At 42.2% G+C, this 13,294-nt stretch overlaps 1 protein-coding gene across 5 annotated transcripts in view; it reads left to right on the forward strand.

The window, feature by feature from the left end:
- GPRIN2 (G protein regulated inducer of neurite outgrowth 2) overlaps positions 1-13,294 on the forward strand; it is a 37,445-nt gene that overhangs the window by 12,476 nt on the left and 11,675 nt on the right. The window contains exon 1 of one of the 5 annotated variants that reach the window (XM_064662485.1): positions 4,386-5,130. The exons of 3 other annotated variants lie outside the window; for them this stretch is intronic. The gene's annotated coding sequence lies outside the window, so the exon portion shown is untranslated. One more of the 5 variants, XM_064662486.1, reaches the window with a different exon arrangement.

Genomic DNA, 13,294 nt, shown 5'->3' on the forward strand with positions numbered 1-13,294 from the left:
AGCTCCAGGGCAGCCTTGGCTGCAGTGACCATGAAAGGGTGGAGTTCAAGATCCTTGGGGCAGTGAAAAGGGTGCACAGCAAACTCACTACCCCAGACTTCAGGAGAGCAGACTTTGGCCTCGTCAGGGACCTGCTTGGTAGAGTGCCATGGGATAAAGCCCTGGAGGGAAGAGGGTCTCAAGAAAGCTGGTTAATATTCAAGGACCACCTCCTCCAAGCTCAGAAGTGATGCATCCCAACAAAGAGGAAGTTGGGCAAAAATGCCAGGAGGCCTGCATGTATGAACAAAGAGATCCTGGACAAACTCAAACACAGAAAGGAAGCCTAGAGTTATCCTGAGAGGAAATTATCCAACCATCCAGGGATCACGTTAGGAAAGCTAAAGCCCTGATAGAATTTAACCTGGCCAGGGATGTCAAATGCAACAAGGAAAGCTTATAAAGGTACATGAGAGATAAAAGAAAGATTAGGGAAAATATGGACTGTCTTCAGGAGGAAATGGGAGACCTGGTTACCCAGGATATAGATATTTAGGATGTTACAGATATATGGGATATTATCTAGGATATGGGGTAGGGTGAGGCACTCTATGACCTTTTTGCCTCAGTCTCCACTGGAAAGTACTGCCTAAGTCACTGAGGGCAACACACACACACACACACAACCTCTCACATATTCACACTCTGCCTTGGCACTAGTGCTCATCTAACCCTGCAGTGTAAGGTTTTCACTCTGGGAAGTGTACTGGGAAGTCTGAGAATTTGAGAAGAGCTCATTTACTGAAATAACTCCTGTACAGGGGAAGATAACCTAGAGTTGCAGATATTTTTAAGAAGTTAAGCATTTATATATGTGGCATTACTTTCTTAAGTAGAACGTTAACATGTGATGAAGTGGATTCTATCTATAAATTATCTTTGAATTACATGCTCTTGTGTGTTTATCTAAAATTTTAATGTGAAGTGATTTTGATATTGCTTATCTGACAATTGCTTTCTTTATAAAATTCTTTATAAAATTGCTTTCTTTATAAAATGGAAGGTGATGGTCAATTTTATGTTTCTAAACAATCTCAGATGCATTTCGCTTGCCTCAAGTGGTATGTGAAAACACTTGCTATGCCAACTCCTGTACTGGACTGATATTTTAGGTATCTGAGCATGAGCAAAGCCTGAAAAGCTGGCACTGCAAACAGAATGCCAATTTCAATAGAGGGCAAGCAGTATCTAGAGTGGAGAGCTTCTGAGTGGTTACAGGCATAGTAAAAGTTAAATTTGCCTATGGTGCATTAGTTATTATCTTGAAGGCTCTCTCAGATTGTGCTAAAGGGCTGTTATTCTTCAGAAACACTCAAAAATACTTTACAATGGAGATATCCAAGACCTGATCCAAATTGGCTGTGGCAGATGACATTCAGGCAAATGAGCAATGTTACCCACAAGACAGCATATTGGTCCTGGAGGGCTGTGCTGTTATTGTAGACTAGAGCATATTCCAGAAGTGCATTAAGCTAAAATCTGCCGGGTTACAGGTGCAGTTTCACTGGTTTAAGTGGCTTTGAATCAACAAGCAGCAAATATCAGCCTTCAGGGACTGCTTGCAGAGCCCCCAGACAGAGATACAAACAAATTGCAAGCAGTGTTTCTGTGAGCTGCAGCGCAGAAAGGCACTTCCAGCAGGACACTCTGCCACCCCAGGCACTTGAACTGCCTCCCCAAAGAGAGTTCTGCCAGGAGCAGAGCTCAGGAGGTTCAAGGCTGATGCAGGAATTCAGCAAGCACGGTCTGGGCAGGTCCCAGTCACCCACCTGGCATGGAAAAGTTGCTACAAATGACAGCAGATCAGACAGTGTAAGAAAAGACTGTGGGGTTATAGATGGGAAGGGGTGAGAGAAGGGTTTCAGTACAAGCTTTTAGGTCTCATGGAGGAACCAAGCAACGAGGATGGTTTTCCTGCCCCATATCCTGTTCTGAAGAGGGGTATCTGGCCAAAGTGTGGTTAGTGAATTTTAGGTTAGACGAAGGGCTTCTGGATTAGGACTGGGCTTCTCCTCTCTTGAATGTGGAAGCCCTGGCTGCCTGGGTGGAGGATGGGGTGACAAAAGCTGGCCTGCAGGTCCAACAGCTCTGCCCAGCGGTGTCCTCCTTCGGCAGGCAAGCAGAGCTGACTGCCATTCCTCACATGAGGTAACTCAAAGTCAGGGGGCTGGTGGCTTACTTTCTGCCAGTCTTCAAGCACCCAAATCAGTAAATAGTAGATTTGAAAGCTCTTCTTCGTGCCTGGGCACAGGACTTTGTTTCATGCACTTAAACACATTCTCACGTCTAAACCCTGGGTGGAGTTCTCAGGGAAACATGAATGCTAGTCAGGATGAGCCACAGTGGCAGAACTCTGCTGCAAACATCCTCTTTAAAAACTATGTTTTTCTTTTCCCCAGAAGAAATTCGTCAGCATTGTCTGGATTTAGCCTAATGGATCTGTAGGCTACTGACTTCTCAGTTTTGTTTAACTGTCTTTTTTTTTTTTTTTTAAAGAAAGAGAATAAATTCTCAAAATTGGAATTTGAGGTGTTTTTTACTACTTTTCTCATCAAATGTAGAATGAAAAAGCTGTATGCCAATTGCATCATTATGGATGCCCAGATGTGTAACCTGTTGATGTAAAAATTGGTCACTGGTACCTTTCAGTAAGCACATTTTGATGCTTTTTATGAAAATAGTCAACCTTGCTGGACATACCAAACCTGGGGCAAGACAGCTGTGCAAATTCCTCCCGTAGAGAGTTTAGAGGAAAACCTAAGTGCAATATTATCCTCACATTGTACCTTTTATATGTGCTTGGGACATCATTTGGGCAACTTCAGACAAGTCTGGGAGATGAATTTGAGTGGAAGGGTCATACTGAGTTGTTCTGCATCTGGCCACTGGCACCCATGGAACGCTGTTAGAGTAGCTACAAGTGCCAGGGGCGTCTCATCATGTCAGCCAAAGGTCTTTTGCTGGAATAAGAAAGGAAGCAAATGCCGTAGAGTTGTGCTCTCCCTGCAGCACCGCTGCAGTCCCAGGCCATGGGGTGGGGAGAGTCACCTTGGCGTGATCCTGGGCCACCAGGAATGCTGGTAAGAGTGTGCTGGAAGGGAAAGGTTCAAGGAACTTCTGTTTCCAGCCTGGCAGGAAGGATGTCAAGGTCAGCACAAACAGCTGACCTGTAGTGCCTACTGTGCTTCATTGCTGTAGTAAACATGGCAGGCAGAGAGCTGCTGCTGACCCGTGCATGGCTCTTAACCCCTGGAATGTTTCCTGACCTGTAGCCCGAGGGAGTAATTGCTCGGTGAGGCTGTGGGGATGTGCATCTTAGGAACAAAGCCTGGAAGCACATAGGAAATTACTGTTTTTGCAGCCCATTCTGAAGACTCAGGGAGCAATATTACATTCCTAGAAGCATCAGAGAGGGGGTCTTGATCCCCCTCTCTCAGCTGAGGTAGACCTGATAGACAGGTACTGGGTGAAGGCTTAGGAACAGAGTGAGAACTGCTGTAAGTGGTTTACAAGAAAGGTATTAACTCCTTCCTGAACAGAGAGAAAGAGAACTTGAAATGGTTATTTTCTGATATTTTGACGTCCTTTTCCTTAACCCATTAGAGATCCAAGCAGCCTGCCTTGTGTGAAGCTTTAAATGGAGGGGAATAGGCCAGAAAGAAATTAAAACAGCTCACAATGCAGAGACAAGGAGTGGTGCTTGGGAAAGGACTGAGTGTAGCATTTTGTAAAGGTAGGGGAAAGAGGAGATTCTCTACAAAAACAGGCCACCATGGCTGGGGACAAGGCTCCTCTGTTCATATCTGCCCTTGAAGTTCCCTGATGTACCACAGGCCACACCTGTCAACTGTGTCCTAGAGGCAGGATATTCCTGCTGGGGCAGGATAGGCCAGGGGATGCTTCATAGCAGCACCCTGGGGACCCTGCTTGTGCCCTGGAATGAGCCCCTGTGTCAGGCCGAGTGTGAGGACAAGGTGCTGCCTTCATGTTTGTGTGCAGGGAGGGCCAGACTGACCACAGCCTCCTGCAGGCTGGGGATCCCCCTGGACTGCACTAGCACGGTGGTGCAGGTGGCCATAGGTAGGTAAGTGGGCAGCTGTGAGCCCAGAAGTTCCTGCACCAGGCAGGGAAGGAGGGAGGGCACGACTGGGAGCGCAGCTGCCAAAGCAGGAGACTTGCAGGAGGGCAGCTGAGGGCACAGCTGCAAACACCCTGGTGTGTGTGCTGACACATACTTTTTTAAAAAGTCACTTTGGTTCAACTAAGATTTGTTTTAGTAAGTGGAAACAGGTTCTGGAAAATGACTTGCAATAGAAAATGTGTTCTAAATTGTGTCCCGTGAGTGACAAACTAGATAACTATCTGTAGCATACTGGTTTTTTCCATTTCCCCCTGCTCAGCACAAACAATCTCACTCTTTTCAATCCATTGGTACATCCTTGTTCCCAGTCCATGCCTACACAACTGATGCATTCTGGACTTAGGGTTTGATTTAGTTTTTTTTCCAATTGCCCCATATTACCAGAAGCAGTGGGTGTTTCCTACTGGTGATTTCACCTTTCTACTTGAAGGTAGAAATTGTAGGCATACAGGATGCCTTGGCCCTGGAGCCAGTTCCTTTGTATATCTTTTATAATTTTCCTTTACCCTTCTAATTTTATTCCTCCCCCACTGCTCCTCCTCTTCCTGCCCCTTTTTGCCTCCCCTCCCTGTGCTTCCCTGGCGGCACTGCTGGCTCTGCACAGGCCCAGTTTCTCTAATCAGATGAAGCAGCAGGATTATCTCTCTCCCTCCCTCCTAGGCTCCATTTTATTTCCTCTCCAGCCAAGGGGGGAGCCAGGAAGGGATGCCACATCTAGGCAGAGGGAACCCCATCTCCCAGTCTCCTGCCTTTGAAGCTCTCTAACAATCCCACCTCCTTCCCCTTATCATATGCTCACCTTAGTGTCAACAGCATCAGGCGGATCAAGGAAAGGAAATCTGAACTCTTTTGGCTTTTGTTCTCCTCAGATTTCTGAGCATCTATTTTTAAATACCCTCCAAGTAACTTGGACAGGGAAGCTGGATGTGCAATCTCTGAGTAGGGGGAAGGTAAGGACCACAGAAGTCATGTATTGCCCCTTCTCTCGTCTCCCGTAAGGACACCGAGTCCTCCCAGTTTTGCCAGCAGGTCTTTGAGAGTAACAAAGCAGATGAGGGGAAGGGAGAGGAGCTGCACAGAGACAGACCCGGGCTTCTGTAAGTGCTGTGTTGGCAGCAGGGGGTTGATAGCTGGACTGAAAAGCCCAGGAAATGGTAGTTTCTCTTTTTCTAAAATGATGGGAGCTATGGCTCTGAGCTTTAATTGAATTTAATATATTTCTGCAGAAGGGGTTTTTTTGGTGCTGGTGTCTTTCACTTACATGTGTATGTGTTTGTCTTTTAGTAAGTGTTTCTGGAATATGCTTGTCACTGTTTCTCTGGGGGAGAAAAACCCCCATAATCTTGTTCATCTTATTCCTGTGCACATCTGCAAGTTTATCAAGATACTGTTTGATTATCCTTTGTGTGTATGTCAGGGGTTTGATACTAAAAATAAGAGAAAAGAGTAAATTGTATTATTTTAAATTACTACCTTGTAGTACTAATCTGCCAGAGAATTGTTTTCCTTGGTTTTTTATACCATGTGTACCACATGTTTTTTAAATTCCTAAGAAGTTAATATCCAACACTAGAGAAAACCTGAGGAATATTTCAGTGCTTTCTGCATGTCAGCTCTGTTTTACAGTCTTGCTTCCTAGATAAATGTTCAACTGCTGTTTAGAATGACAAAGAAAAATTTTCTCTTAAACCAAAACATGTCTCTTCCATTGTGAAAGATTTGATTTGGTTTGGCCTTTTATTGTCTCTAGAGGAAATGTTTTAAATCAGAATCCTTAGTAGAAGGGTGTTTTGTGCATATATTGTGGTTTACAACCTCCCATGATTAAAAGCAAGAATCTGTGCTGCTGCACTTCTAGTTTTTAGGGCAAGATGTTTAAAAAAGGAAGGGGGAACAAGCAGTTATTTCTGTTTAGAGAACTCAAAACATGAAAGGTGACTGGAAAGACAGCCATGAGATAAATATATTTTGTAAGATGTCGATCTTGTGCGTAAATAAGATGGACCACACAGAGATCAAAATCTACCTCTCTTCCGTTGTCTCAAGCTTCAAAGTCATCATCTCGTACAAAAATGTCAGTGATTTCCTTGCACCAAGACATGGATTAAAGTTTGCAGGTAGTTGTTTGCATGTTTAAGGTCAAGCATATGTCTGAATGCTTGCAGGATGTAGATTGGAGTAAGATCCGAGTTCAAAGACCTCGGCATGGAGTCTCTGTGTATAAGAATTAGATTTAGGGAAGGTTTCATTTATGAGGGTGGGTTAGATGAGGACTTTTTGTTTTCATATTGTGACTCAGTAACTCTGTAAAACATTTCTCCAGTTATAGGGTTTTGTTGATTTTTACAATCCAGACCTTTTATCTTAACTGTACTCTAGAGAAAGCTGCGATTGCCATTTAATTGCTCTGACAGTTATCTAAGACTGCATAAACAAGAGCAGTAGACTGCATATGGCCTTGTGGTATCTGAGCTGGTTTATAATACCAAATATCATAAATTCCCATTAGATAACCATATCAAATCCATATTTTTCCTACCATAGTAAACTATGCGTATTCACTTTGCACTTGAAAAATCAAAGTGTCTGAGGGAGGGTAGAATAGGTGAAAGCTATTATTGATGATCATTATAGTTTTGAAGTTTAATTTTCTTTCTGTTAAGGGTAATAAGAAAGGGTAAATTGGAGGTAGCGTTAAAACACTCCGGGAGCAGAGGAATTTGCTGTAACAGTGAGATAATGTTACATCTCAGTGCAGGTGAGTTAGTTCTGAGCAGAACAGCAATAAAATCCTGTTTCTTCTTCAGCATCTCTTCTGGAGATTAAAGAGCCTGCATTGTCCATTGCTTTCCCTTGGAGTTAATGTTTTTAAATGAGGATGGAGTGTACTACACTGATGAGTGTACTTCACTGGTCCCTTGTATTTGGATATTGCAAGCTGTTATCCAATTTGCAGGAGAATGAAGCCTGGGAATGATGCTTTTAAAGGCTAAGGACTAGACAGAGAGCTGTTAATTGAATTTTTTTGTATAAGTACTTTTTCCAGTTAATTAGGGGAAAATATAGCTTCTTTTTGTTACTGTATGCCATAGTTTTACTGTTGCAAGTGACCCTCAAGTCACTGGGCAATTCTCTTACTTCCTAAAGGAAACAAAGGTTTGTATCTGTGGCAGGTGTGTGTGATATTTCATTACTTGTAGCCCCAAACCATTCTGGCCCAAGAGCAACAGTACAGCAACAATCATAGGCCACAAATGATGTTACACTTTACTGTCTTTGTCAGCCATGAACTCTTTGGGGTTTTTTTTGGTGGTTTTGGTTTGTTTGTTTGTGTTTGGGGGTTGTTTGTTTGTGTTTGCCATTTCCCATAGCAATGAGCCACACCATAGGGCCCTTTGGTTAATTCTTGCACCCTCATTGCGCAGAAATAAGAGGTTTTTAACTGGTGTAAACTGTAAAGCTGTATTAGTGAAAATGCTTCTCTCTGGGCTATTAAAATTCTGGAAGATCTGAGTTATCCAAACTCTGAATAGTCTTGTTTGTTTTTTTCTTGGCGGGAGAGTGGGGGATGTTTCAGCTATGTGAAAGAAATCTTTCTGTAAAAGCAAAATGAGGGGGAGAATGAAAATAAATGTTGGAGTACAGTGGTCAGGATTATCTGCATGAGGGATACAATGAGAAGGTAGAGAACTGAAAAATACTGCATGAACTATTCTGTGATTAAGATAATTTGATGCAATATTTCTTATGGATGCCTTATAACTATTGAATCAATCTATAGCCATGCAGCTGTTAGTTCATATATGTCTTAAGAGCTGTCCCTTAAGGAGTGTCCTCTGATTCCTTAGTGGTTTGTGGGCAAGAAGGTGGTCTCTTCCATTTAGAGAAGCTGTTAAAGTTTTGAGAATAGAGTTGCAGTCAGAGAAATTATCTGTAGCAACAGGAACCACAAAAAAAAAATCCCTTTGATGCTGCTTAGGTGTATATGCTCTGAGCATGGGAATTGGGTCAGGCCAGCTAAATGAAGTTGACATCAGCCAGGTCTTTGCTAGCTTGGTGTTGAGTGTGAGCATTAAGCATGTGAGTTATAGCCAAGCATCATTCTGCACAAAGAAAAGCATCGTAAGAAAGATCATCTTTAAACTGGCCTGGCCCTGTGTGCATCTTTAAAGGTCTATGTCTTCCAAAATTGTGGCTTAACTCTTGCGCGCTGTGGATTTAATACAAAACAGAGAAAGGAGCAGGAGTATTTCTCCATCTGCAGAGTATTTGCTAATTAAGCTTTAGCAAGGGCACACCTGAGTGTGCAAATGAAGGTTAATGGGATTGAGCAGTTGTAAGACCTTCATTTGACTTGCAGAGCTGCACTGTGGTCAACAGTGCAGAAAACAGAATCCAGTTCATCAGAGCTGAATTGGAAGATCCAACTTCCTTTTCAGCTCAAACTAGGCAAACCTGACATGGAAATTGGAGGGATGATGTATTCACAAAGCCACCCTGTTTCATTTGTTTTGGGGTGTTTTTTAGACTTGTAAAATTATTTGGTTCTCAATGGCCTCTAAACTGTGGAAGGGGTGGAATGTTTTTGTTGAGAGGTGCTAACGGATTGGAAAACTTTTGGAGTCACTGCCTCCTTCATATGTATCCCCTTGCCTGCAGAATACAGGGATCACTTTTGTGATCCTTTCTAAAGTCATTCCTTTTTCAACTTGTTTCAGTAAAAGGTGCAGGTTCCACTAATCAATTAAAAAATGGTTTAGTATTGCAAAATGGCTGCACATTTCAGCTTCTCTTGAGGCTCAGGATGAGAAGCTACATGAAAACTTCTCATTGGCAAGGGCAGATAAAAGCACAAAATTATGAAAACAATAAAAAAATATCATTGTATCACTCATTTTTGAAGGGACCTTAGGAACCCATCTATTCCAATCTCCTGCTCAAAGCAGAGACAGCTGTGAGATCAGATCAGATTTCTTAGGGTTATGTCTGCTTGGGCCTTGATTATGGTCAAACCAATGTTTGAAAAGCAAAGAATTCCTGTAACAGAGACTTTATTTATTATAATCAGTATCTTGTTGCTAGCAGCTAACACCAGATGCTTAAAGAGTTATCCTCTAGCTGTCCTCGGGATCTTCCTCTATCCGAGTGATGACAGGAGCTGAATTGTCTTGCAGCTCTTGAGTTGTTTCAAATTTATACCTCAAAATTTTGTGTTCCTGACATTATTAAATGATAAATAAGGAAGAAGAGCCTTCTGCAGCTCATTTTGTGATTGGGATTAACCAAAGAGAGGGAAAATTTGCTTCTTTACGTAGAGCAGGGTGTAAATGTTAGTTCTAGAGGAAGTTCTTCACATACTTGGATTTGACAAATATTCGCAAGCTTTAGTCTGCTGCTTTGGTCTGCTACTTTACTCTGTCTTGGTTTTTCTCTCCTCAAGGTCTCTGGTGGTAAATCAGCCTTGGATAGCATGGATTTTCCTCTAGCCAAGCTCCGTGTTTTTCTTCTTTCCTGAGAAGTCCTGACAGAGTAGAGAGATGCTCCCTTTCATCCCTTTCAGGCATTTTCTGAAAAATATAGATAATAGTTTCCCACATAGGACTGATCAGATCACAGAGGAATTGGTACAGTTGCTTTTTTTGAGAGACAGACATTGCACTTCGACATAATACCACTTTTTTAATGACAAAATACCAAATTTGAAATGAAAACTTCTTCTTCCTAGTTCCCCCCATGTTCTTTGTGTGTACTTTTCAAAGCTAGCTCATACTACAATGGCAGCTTTTAGCAACGCTATGAAATACGATTAGATAGTCCTCTTTTTAGTCCTTTTCAATACTCACTTATCCCTTTGGATAGAGATTGCCAGTTCTTTTCCAGCTTAAGGATATACAAAAGACAGCTCGCAGTGTGAACTGACAGCTTAAATTTCTGAGAGAATCTCTTTTTCATGAGAAGTCCATCATAGTAAATAAAAGCTTGCAAGTGAATGTGGCACTGCAGGACAACGTGGTCTGCAGTTGTGACAGCGTTACTTATAAAGGTTTGATGAAGCTGCTTATAATAACACATTGCTATTTAATATACCATGCATATTATATAGAGAGTATATACACACAACACCTAATTTGAGAAACTCTGGCAATACTGGGTTTGTGTATTTGAAATCCTTAAGATAACTCATCCTCACTTGATGCTTGAAAGCTGGAGGGGGGAGGGTGCTTCTGAGGCTTGATTAGTGTCTCTACTGGTAAAGTGAGCTTTCTGCATGTACAACAAGGATTTCCTGTAGAGATGCTCTGTTTATTTCTTTCAAACCAAGTATTACAAAAGAAGGGCCAGAATACATTATTTTCAATCTCTTATATTTAATATCTTTCATTCTGGGATTTGAGAGCACTCTGCAATCATGAATTAAGCCTTTAAATACCTACATCAGGGGCTTCTGCATCTAATCCCTGAGTCACAGTGAGTAAACTGAGTCACAAAGGGAATGACTTGCTCAAGGTCATACAGTATGTCAGTGGGCACAGACAGAATTAGAAGGCAATTGTTTCCTCTTTCTAATTACTGAGCAATTGTTATTTATAATCTGGAAGTCAGTTTTCTGTGGGTCTACAATGTAAAAGTCAGTCTTTTCCCTGCCATCCCTGAGAGCGGCTTCTGGAGTTAGATAGATTGTCGTTTTGAATCTTTCTTTTCTCCAAGGTTTTGTGTACAGTTCACAAACACTCATTTAGATAAAGAATTGAAGGGGCTTTTGAGGCCCTTTGTGTGGTGTTCAATCACAGGAAAAAACAAGGGAACAAGAAATGAAGGTAAGTTACTGGGTCTCACTAGATGAGTTGACAGATTTCTCTAGGTAGGAAAGAGATTCAACTATTACGTGTTCAAGAAGAATGAACCGTCTTTGATTGTTTTGATGGGGCATCTTTCAGTCTAAAATACTGTTTTCCTTTACTCTAATGGAGATGTTTTTGCTATTATTATTACTTTTGCTTATTTCCCCATTATTCCTCTTTGATGCCACTGTAGGAACTGCCATTCTTCAATTAATGTTGATATGTGAACATGAAAAGCCACTGTACCTGAGGCTATATCCAGGCAGTATCTTTAAGGCAGATTTGAGCTAATAACTAGTTATAAAGCTTTTATCTCTGTTGGCACAACACTGGACCAAGAGAGTGAGCTTTTTGGAAAGGCTGGGCATGTTAGACAGAGGCTCAGCTCTGTGCTTTTGGCCACCACCTTCCAGCCAGCACAGAGCGCACACACACCGACTGTGCATCCACTCACACAAGCTCTGTGACAGAGCTTTAGGTGTCAGAGGTGTGTTCACTTGTCAGGGCAGAGTATTTCATTGCCCTCATGTTCAAAGGTAACTAACTACAGTGCTGAATCCTGTTGTTAAAGCCAGGGTATCCATAGAGCAGGGTGGCTTGGCTGAGTTCGTATCTTCCCTCTGACTGTTGCTGTTAAGCTTTCAAGCAAATAGCAAAAATGATTATTTGAACATTTTCTACTAAAACACATGAATTTACAAGTAAATGTTCTAATCTTGGAACGCTTAGCCAGGTTGGGTGGAGTTTGTTGGATGTGGAAACTGCTGGCCTCTTGTAAAGGTTGCATTAATATCCAACTGTATTCCCTTGCTCTGAGATTGGAAGCAGGCTGTAAATGAGCTGCTGGTTTTCTGCATGATTTCTAAGTTCAAGCTGCTTCACAGGCAGCTGTGATTCACACAGTTTGCAGGCTTGGGTCTCTGACAGGCAGAGGCTTGCTGAGCAAGCAATGGCCATGTGTTTTTGCAGAGTTGCAGATCAGTGGGTTTGCTTTGGAAGTGGTCTGCTCAGGACTGAGGAGTAGACACAGAAAGAGAGCTTTGAGGAGCACAAGTCTTTCTATACCAGACTGACCCTGTCCCCTCCAAGCTGGTACATGTGATGGAATACAGTTTGATCCTCTGCTCTGAAGAGGAAAAGGTTCACTAGTGTCTGTCACTCTGAAATATATCCAAATGTTCATAGATCACTGCAAAAATTTTCTGCATTAAAGATTAATTCCTAAAGAAATTGTGAAATGTTTTTCCCACAGGACTTCTGTACTGCCAGTGGATACCAGTAGCCAGCAATTCTTAGCAGCATAAACCTGGCAGCTGAATTAACAGTTTCATTTTGCTTAATTCTGATCTGCTTAAACCAGAAAGACAATTATATTAATATACCACTTCTGTAGGCACGCACTATTCACTGCAAGCATGATTCTAGGTCAGTGTTGCCTGCTGTCATAATATTTGATTTTTCTAAAGCCCCAGCTGCTGAAAACAGCTGATCACATGAGCACATCAGCATATTTCAGTTGTAATTAAAATGTTTTAAGTCTTCTGACTTATAACTGTACAATATCTCATATTTTAGCTCTGTTGGGTATATTGTAGGGTAATTGTATGCTGAGGCAGATCTGTGTGCACACTGAGTGGGAGTAATGTTTTGCTTGTAAAGTTCTTCTAAAAAAAGATCAAAATCCAAGAGATTTTTGAAATTGTTTCTGGGACAGATGATTAAATAACGGTGGTGAAGAGGATGCGCAGTTGCACAGTAATCATGCGGTGGTGTCAGGACTACATCCCAACACATGCTTCCCTTGTGACAGAGTGTGCCTCTGGTTTCCCAGTGATTTATTTACAGCCCCATGTGAATTGTCCTTCCTGGGGATTCGGCTAAAGATGTCACTGAAATAGTCTCTTTGGGTTCATCCATATCAGGCTCCTCTCTCGTAGCGCTCTCACTTTAGCCTTTCTTATTCTTAGAATTCAGAGTTCTCAGCTCTGCTTTCCTGGCTCAGGCTGTACCAGAGCTGTGGGCTGTCCCTGCTGGTTCTTAAAAGAGAATGTTCACCCTCTTGCATGGCTTTTCTTACGCTGTTGGGGTAACTGTGGACACAATGGCCCTGTCCTTCTGCACTGAGGTGAATATATTGGAAAATGTTGGAATCTATTAATTTTCTGGTGTGGCAACTCATTATTATCCCCTGGTGAGGTCACTGGTAACCAGGCTACCCATAGTCCCTTCAGCATTTGGGGGAGGAGGTCTCTGCTTCACTCCTCAGTACAGA

The sequence above is a fragment of the Pseudopipra pipra genome, chromosome 8, assembly GCF_036250125.1.
Source record: "Pseudopipra pipra isolate bDixPip1 chromosome 8, bDixPip1.hap1, whole genome shotgun sequence".
Lineage (NCBI taxonomy): Eukaryota > Metazoa > Chordata > Aves > Passeriformes > Pipridae > Pseudopipra > Pseudopipra pipra.